The sequence below is a fragment of the Coturnix japonica genome, chromosome 10 (assembly GCF_054131305.1).
Source record: "Coturnix japonica strain WE chromosome 10, WE-NBRP24, whole genome shotgun sequence".
NCBI lineage: Eukaryota > Metazoa > Chordata > Aves > Galliformes > Phasianidae > Coturnix > Coturnix japonica.
Genome location: NC_140672.1, coordinates 4,617,713 through 4,630,573, shown reverse-complemented (window position 1 = coordinate 4,630,573; position 12,861 = coordinate 4,617,713). Strand labels below are relative to the sequence as shown.

At 53.3% G+C, this 12,861-nt stretch overlaps 1 long non-coding RNA gene across 1 annotated transcript; it reads right to left on the bottom strand.

Moving 5' to 3' along the window:
* Window positions 1-455: 455 nt before the first annotated feature.
* LOC146759169 (uncharacterized) lies at window positions 456-11,292 on the bottom strand. The gene is made up of 3 exons (XR_014932270.1): window positions 11,204-11,292; window positions 4,315-4,427; window positions 456-540 (listed from the first exon to the last, which is right to left on the bottom strand). It is a non-coding gene; the product is annotated as an uncharacterized LOC146759169 (long non-coding RNA).
* Window positions 11,293-12,861: the final 1,569 nt, after the last annotated feature.

Here is a 12,861-nt window from a genome sequence, read left to right as displayed (position 1 = left end):
CACTATGGAGTAGCTGTGGGGTGCTATGGGGTCTCTTTGGGCCCCTATGAGTCACTATGGGGTGTCTATGGGGCTCTATGGGGTATCTTTGTGTTCCTATGGGGCGCTATGGGTGACTATGGGGTCGCTATGGGTTTCTTTGAGGCACTATGGGTTTCAATGGGGTCTCTATGGGTCTCAATTTATCCTTATGGCTCCCAATGATTGTCTATGGGTCTCTATGTGTCCCTATGGGTCCCAGTGTCTCTCTATGTGTCCCTATGGGTCCCAGTGTCTCTCTATGGGTCCCAATGTCTTCCTCTGGATCTCTATGGGTCCCTATGGGTCCCAGTGTCTCTCTATGTCCCCCTGTCTAGGTGGTAACTATACAGATGGTAACAAAGATGGTAACAAATGTACAGAGGTTCTAAGCGAGAGAGAAACTCACCAGTGGTGATGCCTTCGCTGAGGAAGCTGGGGCGGTCTTCACTGCAGAGCGATGTCCAAGAGATGCTGCCTCACAGAATCACAGAATTCTCAAGGTTGGAAAAGGGCTGCCAGCTTTTGTAGGAGAATAGCATGGGAGACAGTTGTGAAGGCTTTGCTGAAGTCCAAGTAGAGCACATCAACAGCCTTTCTTTCTTTCCTTCATCCATCAGATGGGTCACAGGATCGTAGAAGGAGATCAGATTGGTCAAGCAGGAGCTGCCCTTCACGAACCCATGCTGGCTAGGTCTGATCTCCTGCTCATCCCACACCTGCCGCATCTGTCATCTCCCTCAAGACAATTCGTTCCATTCCCTTCCCTGGCACCGAGGTCAGGCTAACAGGCCTGGAGTTGCCCGGATCCTCCTGACAACCTTGCTTGGAAATGGGAGTCACGTTGGCAAGCCTCCAGTCTTCTGGGACCTCACCCGGTAACAGGGAGCTCGGAAAGATAATGGAAAGCGGCTCGAGTGAGGGTCAGCCCTTAAATGAGGTCTCAGAGGAGGTGGAGTCGAGCTCCAGCCCTCCCGGGAGCACAGCTCCATTACTCTCACCTGTGCTCCCGCAGCTGACACCAGACTTGCCTCAGCTGATTAATCAGAGGTTCAGGCTGTGATTACCAATCTCCCATACAGCCCCTATGGGTCCCAATGTTTCTCTATGGGTCTCTAGCTGTCCCTATAGGTCTCTATGGGGTTATTATGCCTCTAAATGGGTCCCTATGGGTCCCTATGTCTCTCTATGGGGTCCCTATGTGTCCCAATGTCCCCCTATGGATCTCTATGTATCCATATGGGTCCCAGTGACTCCCTTTGGGTCACTAATGAGTCACTATGTGTCCCAACGTCTCCCCTATGGGTTGCTATGTGCCTCTGTGGGGTCTCTTATGGGTATCTCTGGACCCAAATGTATTCCTATGGGTACCTATGGGTTTCAATGTGGTCCCTATGTGCCTCTATGGGGTCTCTTATGGGTATCAGCAGTGTCCCTATGTGTCTCTATGGGTCTCACTGTCCCCCACTGTAATCCATGGGATCCCTATGTGACCCAGTGTCAGCCTATGTGTCACAATGTGTCCCTATGTGTCCCAATGTCCCCCCTATGGGTTGCTATGTGCCACTATGGGGTCTCCATGGGGTCTCTATGGGGTCTCATGGATATCTCTGGGCCCAAATGTCTTCCTATGGGTATCTAAGGGTTTCAATGCAGTCCCTATGTGGCTCAATGGGGTCTCTTATGGGTCTCAGCGAGGTCCCTATGTGTCTCTATGGGTCTCACTGTCCCCCACTGAAATCCATGAGGTCCCTATGTGTCCCAATATCCCCACTACGAGTAGCTATGTGCCTCTATGGGGTCTCTTATTTGTATCTATGGGCTTAAATGTCCTCCTATGGGTATCTATGTGTTTCAATGTGGTCCCTATGTGCCTCTATGGGGTCTCTTATGGGTCTCAGCAGAGTCTCTATGTGTCTCTACGGGTATCACTGTCCCCCACTGTAATCCATGGTGTCCCTATGTGTCCCAATGTCACCCTATGGGTCCCAGTGTCTCCCTATGGGTCACAATAGTCCCTATGTGTCCCAATGTCCCCCCTATGAGTTGCTATGTGCCTCTATGGGTTCTCTATGGGGCTCTATGGGGTGCCTATGGAGCTCTACGGGGCGTTCTGAGGTTTCTATGGGATGTCTGTGGAACGCTATGTTGTGTCTATGAGGCAAAATGAGTTGCTATGGGTGGCTATGGGAGCTCTATGGGGCACAATGGGTTGCCTACGGGGCTCTATGGGATGTTTATGGGGCTCTATGGCGCGGCTATATGTCATTATGTAGTGTCTATGTGGCACTATGTTGTGCTATGGGGTGCTGTGAGGCACTATGGGGTGCTATGGGGCTCTATGAAGCAGTATAGGGTGTCTATGGGTCCCTATGGGGTGCAATGGGGCGCTGTGGGGCACAATGGAGTGTCTATGAGGCTCCATGGGCTGCTATGGGGCACTATGGAGTAGCTATGGGGTGCTATGGGGTCTCTTTGGGCCCCTATGGGTCACTATGGGTCACTATGTGGTGTCTACGGGGCTCTATGGGGTGTCTACAGGCACAAGGGGGCGGTATGGGGTGTCTATGTGGTTCAATTGGGCTCTATGGTGTGGCTGTAGGGCCTTATGTGGTTTCTATGGGGCACTGTGGGCTGCTATAGGGTGCTGTGAGGAACTATGGGGTGTCTATGGGGCTCTATGGAGCAGTATGCTGTGTCTATGGGTCCCTATGGGGTGCAATGGGGTGCTGTGGGGCACAATGGAGTGTCTATGAGGCTCCATGGGCTGCTATGGGGCACTATGGAGTAGCTATGGGGTGCTATGGGGTCTCTTTGGGCCCCTATGGGTCACTATGTGTTGTCTATGGGGCGATATGGGGTGGCTATGCGGTGCTGTAGGGTGGCTATGTGGTGCTTTGGGGTATCCTTGGGTTCCTATGGGGCGCTATGGGTGACTATGGGGTGCTATGGTTTGCTATGGGGCTCTATGCGGAAGAATGGGGTCTCTATGGGGCGCTATGAGGTCCCTATGGGGCACTATGGAGTCTATGGGGTGTCTTTGGAGATCTATGTGTTGTCTGTGGGGCTCTATGGGGTCTGCATGGGGTCTGTATGGGGTTCAGTGGGTCTGTATGGGGCGTCTACAGGCACTATTGGGCGATATGGGGTGACTATGTGGTTCAATTGGGCTCTATGGTGTGGCTGTAGGGCCTAATGTGGTGTCTATGGGGCACGGTGGGCTGCTATGGGGTGCTGTGGGGAACTATGGGGTGCAATGGGGTGCTGAGGGGCACAATGGAGTGTCTATTAGGCTCCATGGGCTGCTATGGGGCACTATGGAGTAGCTATGGGGTGCTATGGGGTCTCCTTGGGCCCCTATGTGTCACTATGGGTCACTATGTGGTGTCTATGGGGCTGTATGGGGTGGCTATGCGGTACTGTAGGGTGGCTACGGGTGCTTTGGTGGATCCTTGGGATCCTATGGGGCGCTATGGGTGACTATGGGGTGGTATGGTTTGCTATGGGGCTCTATGCGGAAGAATGGGGTCTCTATGGGCTGCTATGAGGTCCCTATGGGGCTCTATGGGGAGTCTATGGGGTGTCTTTGGGGATCTATGGGTTGTCTGTGGGGCTCTATGGGGTCTGCATGGGGTCTGTATGGGGTTCAGTGGGTCTCTATGGGGCTCTATGGGGTGTCTACAGGCACTATGGGGCGATAAGGGGTGTCTATGTGGTTCAATTGGGCTCTATGGTGTGGCTGTATGGCCTTATGTGGTGTCTATGGGGCACTGTGGGCTGCTATGGGGTGCTGTGGGGAACTATGGGGTGCAATGGGGTGCTGTGGGGCACAATAGAGTGTCTATGAGGCTCCATGGGCTGCTATGGGGCACTATGGAGTAGCTATGGGGTGCTATGGGGTCTCTTTGGGCCCCTATGGGTCACTATGGGGTGTCTATGGGGCTCTATGGGGTATCTTTGTGTTCCTATGGGGCGCTATGGGTGACTATGGGGTCGCTATGGGTTTCTTTGAGGCACTATGGGTCTCAATGGGGTCTCTATGGGTCTCAATTTATCCTTATGGCTCCCAATGACTGTCTATGGGTCTCTATGTGTCCCTATGGGTCCCAGTGTCTCTCTATGTGTCCCTATGGGTCCCAGTGTCTCTCTATGGGTCCCAATGTCTTATTCTGGATCTCTATGGGTCCCTATGGGTCCCAGTGTCTCTCTATGTCCCCCTGTCTAGGTGGTAACTATACAGATGGTAACAAAGATGGTAACAAATGTACAGAGGTTCTAAGCGAGAGAGAAACTCACCAGTGGTGATGCCTTCGCTGAGGAAGCTGGGGCGGTCTTCACTGCAGAGCGATGTCCAAGAGATGCTGCCTCACAGAATCACAGAATTCTCAAGGTTGGAAAAGGGCTGCCAGCTTTTGTAGGAGAATAGCATGGGAGACAGTTGTGAAGGCTTTGCTGAAGTCCAAGTAGAGCACATCAACAGCCTTTCTTTCTTTCCTTCATCCATCAGATGGGTCACAGGATCGTAGAAGGAGATCAGATTGGTCAAGCAGGAGCTGCCCTTCACGAACCCATGCTGGCTAGGTCTGATCTCCTGCTCATCCCACACCTGCCGCATCTGTCATCTCCCTCAAGACAATTCGTTCCATTCCCTTCCCTGGCACCGAGGTCAGGCTAACAGGCCTGGAGTTGCCCGGATCCTCCTGACAACCTTGCTTGGAAATGGGAGTCACGTTGGCAAGCCTCCAGTCTTCTGGGACCTCACCCGGTAACAGGGAGCTCGGAAAGATAATGGAAAGCGGCTCGAGTGAGGGTCAGCCCTTAAATGAGGTCTCAGAGGAGGTGGAGTCGAGCTCCAGCCCTCCCGGGAGCACAGCTCCATTACTCTCACCTGTGCTCCCGCAGCTGACCCCACACTTGCCTCAGCTGATTAATCAGAGGTTCAGGCTGTGATTACCAATCTCCCACACAGCCCCTGTGGGTCCCAATGTTTCCCTATGGATCTCTGGGTGTCCCTATAGGTCTCTATGGGGTTATTATGCCTCTAAATGGGTCCCTATATGTCTCTATGTCTCTCTATGGGGTCCCTATGTGTCCCAATGTCCCCACTATGGTTTGCTATGTGCCTCTATGGGGTCTCTATGGGGTCTTTTATGGGTAACTATCGTCCCAAATGTATTCCTAAGGGTATCTATGGGTTTCAATGTGGTCCCTATGTGCCTCTATGGGGTCTCTTATGGGTCTCAACGAAGTCCCTATGTGTCTCTATGGGTCTCACTGTCCACCACTGTAATCCATGTGGTCCCTATGTGTCCCAATATCCCCATATGGGTCCCAGTGTCTCCCTATGGGTCACTATGTGTCCCTATGTGTCCCAATGTCCCCCCTATGGGTTGCTATGTGCCTCAATGGGCTCTCTTATGGATAGCTCTGGGCCCAAATGTCTCCCTGTGGGTATCTATGGGTTACATTAGGTCCCTATGTGCCTCTATGGGGTCTCTTATGTGGGTTCCCTATGTGTCTCTATGGGTCTCACTGTCCCCCACTGTAATCCATGGGGTCCTTATGTGTCCCATTGTCCCCCTATGGGATCCAGTGTCTCCTCATGGGTCACGGTGTGTCCCTGTGTGTCCCTATGTCCCCCCTATGGGTTGCTATGTTCCTCTATGGGGTCTCTTATGGGTCTCAGCAGGGTCCCTATGTGTCTCGATGGATCTGACTGTCCCCCACTTTAATCCATGGGGTCACTATGTGTCCCAATGTCCCCCTATGGGTCCCAGTGTCTCCCTATGTGTACCTATGTGTCCCAATGTCCCCCTATGGGTCACTATGTGTCCCAATGTCCCCCCTATGGGTTGCTATGTGCTTGTATGTGGTTTCTTATGGGTATCTCTGGGCCCAAATATCTTCCTATAGCTATCTATGGGTTTCAATGTGGTCCCTATGTGCCTCTATGGGGTCTCTTATGGGTCTCAGCGGGGTTTCTATGTGTCTCTATGGGTCTGGCTGTCCCCCACTGTAGTCCAAGGGGTCCCTATGTGTCCCAATGTCCCCATATGGGTCCCAGTGTCTCCCTATGGGTCAGAATGTTTCCCTACGTGTTCCAGTGTCCCCCCTATGGGTTGCTATGTGCCTCTATGGGGTCTCTGTGGGGTCTCTTATGGATATCTCTGGTCCCAAATGTCTTCCTACAAGTATCTATGAGTTTCAGTGTGGTCCCTAGGTGCCTCTATGGGGTCTCTTATGGGTCTCAGCGGGGTTTCTATGTGTCTCTATGGGTCTCACTGTCCCCCACTGTAGTCCAAGGGGTCCCTATGTGTCCCAATGTCCCCATATGGGTCCCAGTGTCTCCCTATGGGTCAGAATGTTTCCCTACGTGTCCCAATGTCCCCCCTATGGGTTGCTATTTGCCTCTATGGGGTCTCTATGGGGTCTCTTATGGTTATCTCTGGGCCCAAATGTCTTCCTTTGGGTACCTATAAGTTTCAAAGTCGTCCTATGTGTCCCTATGGGTCTTAATGGCTCCTAATGTGTCCCTATGAGTCTATATGTGGTCTCACTGTCCCAGTGGGTCTCTATGTGTTCCTATGTGTCTATATGGAGTCTCTATCTGGTTTCTATGGGTCTTGGTGTCCCTCTATGTGTCACTTTGTGCCTCTATGGGGTCTCCATGGGTTTCTATGGGGTCTCTATGTCTCTCTTTGGGTCCCTATTGGTCCCAATAGGTCCCTATGAGTCTTTATGATGTCTCCCTTTGTCCCAATATGGGTCCCAGTGTGACCCACATGTGCCCACAGCAGCTCCTGCCCCATGGACCTGACCCACATGTTCCCCACAGCAGCTCCTGCCCCATAGATCTGACCCACAGCATCTCCTGCCACATAGATCTGACCCAAATCAGCCCCACAGCATCTCCTGGCCCATAGATCTGACCCACATGTGCCCCACAGCAGCTCCAAACTCATAGATCTGACTCACATCAGTCCAACAGCAGATTTTGCACCATAGATATGTCCCTCATATTCCCCACAGCAACTCCTGCCCCATAGATCTGACCTACATCATCCCCTCTGCAGCTCCTGCCCCATAGGTCTGACCCACATGTGCCCCACAGCAGCTCCTGCCATATAGATCTAACCACCATCAGCCCCAAAGCAGCTCCTGCCCCAAAGATCTGACCCAAGTCAGCCCCACAGCAGCTCCTGCCTTATAGATATGACCCCCATCAGCCCCACAACAGCTTCTACCCCATAGATCTGACCCACATGTGCTCCACTGCAGCTCCAGTCCCGTAGATCTGAACCACAGCAGCCCATGCCCCATAGATCTGACACTCATCAGCAACACAGCAGCTCCTGACCCATACATCTGACCCAAATCTGCCCCACACCATCTCCTGCCCCATAGATCTAACTCACATGTGCCCCACAGCAGCTCCTGCCCATAGATCTGACCCACAGCAGCTCCTGCCCTATAGATCTGATTCAAATCTGCCCCACAGCAGCTCCTGCTCCATAGATCTGACCCACATGTGCCCAGAGCATCTCTGCCCCATTGATTTGACCCACATCAGCCCCACAGGAGATCCTGCCCCATAGATCTGACCCACATCAGCCCCACAGCAGATTTTGCCCCACAGATATGTGCCACGTCTGCCCCACAGCAGCTCCTGCGACATAGATCTTACCCAGATCTGCTCCACAGCAGCTGCTGCCCCAAAGATCTGACCAACGTCAGCCCCACAGCAGCTCCTGCCCCATAGATCTGACCCACATCTGCCCCACAGCAGCTCCTGCCCCATAGACCCTACCAACATGTGCAGCACAGCAGCTCCTGCCCATAGATCTGACCCACATCTGCCCCACAGCAGCTCCTGCCCCATAGATCTGACCCACATCTGCTCCACAGCATCTCCTGCCCCATAGATCTGACCCCCATCTGCCCCACAGCAGCTCCTGCCTCATACATCTGACTCACAGCATCTCCTGCCCCATAGAACTGGCCCACATCAGCCACAGCAGCTCCTGACCTACAGATCTGACCCACATCTGACCCACAGCAGCTCCTGCCCCATAGATCTGACCCACATCTGCCACACAGCAGCCTTTGCCCCATAGATCTGACCCACATCTGCCCCACAGCATCTCCTGCCCCATAGATCTGACCCACATCTGCCCCACAGGAGATCCTGCCCCATAGATCTGACCCACATCAGCCCCACAGCAGATTTTGCCCCATAGATATGTGCCACGTCTGCCCCACAGCAGCTCCTGCGACATAGATCTTACCCAGATCTGCTCCACAGCAGCTGCTGCCCCAAAGATCTGACCAACATCAGCCCCACAGCAGCTCCTGCCCCATAGATCTGACCCACATCTGCCCCACAGCAGCTCCTGCCCCATAGACCCTACCAACATGTGCAGCACAGCAGCTCCTGCCCATAGATCTGACCCACATCTGCCCCACAGCAGCTCCTGCCCCATAGATCTGACCCACATCTGCTCCACAGCATCTCCTGCCCCATAGATCTGACCCCCATCTGCCCCACAGCAGCTCCTGCCTCATACATCTGACTCACAGCATCTCCTGCCCCATAGAACTGGCCCACATCAGCCACAGCAGCTCCTGACCTATAGATCTGACCCACATCTGACCCACAGCAGCTCCTGCCCCATAGATCTGACCCACATCTGCCACACAGCAGCCTTTGCCCCATAGATCTGACCCACATCTGCCCCACAGCATCTCCTGCCCCATAGATCTGACCCACATCTGCCCCACAGCATCTCCTGCCCCATAGATCTGACCCACATCTGCCCCACAGCAGCTCCTGCCCCATACATCTTACCCAGATCTGCCCCACAGCAGCTCCTACCCAAAGATCTGACCCACATCATCTCGACAGCAGCTCCTGCCCCATAGATCTGACCCACATGTGCCCCACAGCAGCTCCTAACACATAGATCTGAACCACAGCAGGTCCTGTCTCATAGATCTTACCCACATCAGCCCCACAGCAGATTTTGCCCCATAGTTATGTCCCACATCTGCCCAACAGCAACTCCTGCCCCATAGATCTGACCCACATGCGCCCCACAGCAGCTCCTGCCCCATAGGTCTGACCCACATGCGCCTCACAGCAGCTCCTGCCCCATAGATCTAACCACCATCAGCCCCAAAGCAGCTCCTGCCCCATAGATTTGACCCACATCTGCACCACAGCAGCTCCTCCCCATAGATCTAACACCCATCAGCCTCACAGCAGCTCCTGCCCCATAGATAAGCCCTACATCTGCCACACATCAGCTCCTGCAACATAGATCTGACCCACATCTGCAACACAGCAGCTCCTGCTCCATAAATCTGACCAACATCAGGCCCACATTTGTTCCTGCCCCATAGATCTGACCCACAGCAGCCCCTGCCTCATAGATCTGACCCACAAGTGCCCCACAGCAGCTCCAGCCCAATAGACCTGACCCACATCTGCCCCAAAGCATCTCCTGCCCCATAGGTCTTTCCTACATCAGCCCCACAGCACCTCCGGCCCAATAGATCTGACCCACATGTGCCCCACAGCAGCTCCTGCCCCATAGATCTGACCCACATCAACCATGTTGATAAACATGAAAACATACAACATGGGTTGTATCAACCATGTAATCCATGGTGTCCCTATGTGTCCCAATGTCACCCTATGGGTCCCAGTGTCTCCCTATGGGTCACTATGTGTCCCTATGTGTCCCAATGTCCCCCCTATGGGTTGCTATGTGCCTCTATGGGTTCTCTATGGGGCTCTATGGGGTGCCTATGGAGCTCTATGGGGCGTTCTGAGGTTTCTATGGGGTGTCTATGGAACGCTATGGTGTGTCTATTTGGTAAATTAGTTTCTATGGGTGGCTATGGGAGCTCTATGGGGCACAATGGGTTGCCTACGGGGCTCTATGGGATGTCTGTGGGGCTCTATGGCGCGGCTATATGTCCTTATGTGGTGTCTATGTGGCACTATGTTGTGCTATGGGGTGCTGTGAGGCACTATGGGGTGCTATGGGGCTCTATGGAGCAGTATAGGGTGTCTATGGGTCTCTATGGGGTGCAATGGGGCGCTGTGAGGCACAAGAGAGTGTCTATGAGGCTCCATGGGCTGCTATGGGGCACTATGGAGTAGCTATGGGGTGCTATGGAGTCTCTTTGGGCCCCTATGGGTCACTATGGGTCACTATGTGGCGGCTATGCGGTGCTGTAGGGTGGCTATGGGGTGCTTTGGGGTATCCTTGGGTTCCTATGGGGCGCTATGGGTGACTATGTGGTGCTATGGTTTGCTATGGGGCTCTATGCGGAAGAATGGGGTTTCTATGGGGCGCTATGAGGTCCCAATGGGGCTCTATGTGGAGTCTATGGGGTGTCTTTGCGGATCTATGGGTTGTCTGTGGGGCTCTATGGGGTCTGCATGGGGTCTGTATGGGGTTCAGTGAGTTTCTATGGGGCTCTATGGGGTGTCTACAGGCACTATGGGGCGATATGGGGTGTCTATGTGGTTCAATTGGGCTCTATGGTGTGGCTGTATGGCCTTATGTGGTGTCTATGGGGCACTGTGGGCTGCTATGTGGTGCTTTGGGGAACTATGGGGTGTCTATGGGGCTCTATGGAGCAGTATGCTGTGTCTATGGGTCCCTATGGGGTGCAATGGGGTGCTCTGGGGCACAATGGAGTGTCTATGAGGCTCCATGGGCTGCTCTGGGGCACTATGGAGTAGCTATGGGGTGCTATGGGGTCTCTTTGGGCCCCTATGGGTCACTATGGGGCTCTATGGGGTATCTTTGTGTTCCTATGGGGCGCTATGGGTGACTATGGGGTCGCTCTGGGTTTCTTTGAGGCACTATGGGTCTCAATGGGGTCTCTATGGGTCTCAATTTATCCTTATGGCTCCCAATGACTGTCTATGGGTCTCTATGTGTCCCTATGGGTCCCAGTGTCTCTCTATGTGCCCCAAGGGTCCCAGTGTCTCTCTATGTGTCCCTATGGGTCCCAATGTCTCTCTATGGGTCCCATTGTCTTCCTCTGGATCTCTATGGGTCCCTATGGGTCCCAGTGTCTCTCTATGTCCCCCTGTCTAGGTGGTAACTATACAGATGGTAACAAAGATGGTAACAAATGTACAGAGGTTCTAAGCGAGAGAGAAACTCACCAGTGGTGATGCCTTCGCTGAGGAAGCTGGGGCGGTCTTCACTGCAGAGCGATGTCCAAGAGATGCTGCCTCACAGAATCACAGAATTCTCAAGGTTGGAAAAGGGCTGCCAGCTTTTGTAGGAGAATAGCATGGGAGACAGTTGTGAAGGCTTTGCTGAAGTCCAAGTAGAGCACATCAACAGCCTTTCTTTCCTTCATCCATCAGATGGGTCACAGGATCGTAGAAGGAGATCAGATTGGTCAAGCAGGAGCTGCCCTTCACGAACCCATGCTGGCTAGGTCTGATCTCCTGCTCATCCCACACCTGCCGCATCTGTCATCTCCCTCAAGACAATTCGTTCCATTCCCTTCCCTGGCACCGAGGTCAGGCTAACAGGCCTGGAGTTGCCCGGATCCTCCTGACAACCTTGCTTGGAAATGGGAGTCACGTTGGCAAGCCTCCAGTCTTCTGGGACCTCACCCGGTAACAGGGAGCTCGGAAAGATAATGGAAAGCGGCTCGAGTGAGGGTCAGCCCTTAAATGAGGTCTCAGAGGAGGTGGAGTCGAGCTCCAGCCCTCCCGGGAGCACAGCTCCATTACTCTCACCTGTGCTCCCACAGCTGACCCCACACTTGCCTCAGCTGATTAATCAGAGGTTCAGGCTGTGATTACCAATCTCCCACACAGCCCCTGTGGGTCCCAGTGTCTCCCTATGGGTCACTATGTGTTCCTAAGTGCCGAATGTCCCCCCTATGTGTCCCATTGGCCCCCTTTGGGGTTTCTATGGGGACTCTTATGGCTATCTCTGGGCCCAAATGTCTTCCTATGGGTATCTATGGGTTTCAATGAGGTCCCTATGTGCTTCTATGGGGTCTCTTATGGGTATCAGTGGAGCCCCTATGTGTCTCTACGGGTCTCACTGTTCCCCACTGTAATCCATGGGGTCCCTCTGTGTCCCTATATCCACACTATGGGTTGCTATGTACCTCTATGGGGTCTCTATGTGGTCTCTTATGGGTATCTCTGGGCCCAAATGTCTTCCTATGTGCATCTATGGGTTTCAATGTGGTCCCGATGTGCCTCTATGGGGTCTCTATGGGTCTCAGCAGTGTCCCTATGTGTCTCTACGGGTCTCACTGTTCCCCACTGTAATCCATGGGGTCCCTCTGTGTCCCAATATCCACACTATGGGTTGCTATGTACCTCTATGGGGTCTCTATGTGGTCTCTTATGGGTATCTCTGGGCCCAAATGTCTTCCTATGTGCATCTATGGGTTTCAATGTGGTCCCGATGTGCCTCTATGGGGTCTCTATGGGTCTCAGCAATGTCCCTATGTGTCTCTATGGGTCTCACTGTCCCCCACTGTAATCCATGGGATCCCTATGTGTCCCAATGTCCCCCTATGGGTCCCAGTGTCTCCCTATGGGTCACTATGTGTCCCTATGTGTCCTAATATCCCCCCTATGGGTAGCTATGTGCCTCTATGGGGTCTCTTATTTGTATCTATGGGCTTAAATGTCCTCCTATGGGTATCTATGGGTTTCACTGTGGTCCCTATGTGCCTCTATGGGGTCTCTTATGGGTCTCAGCAGAGTCTCTATGTGTCTCTACGGGTATCACTGTCCTCCACTGTAATCCATGGTGTCCCTATGTGTCCCAATGTCACCCTATGGGT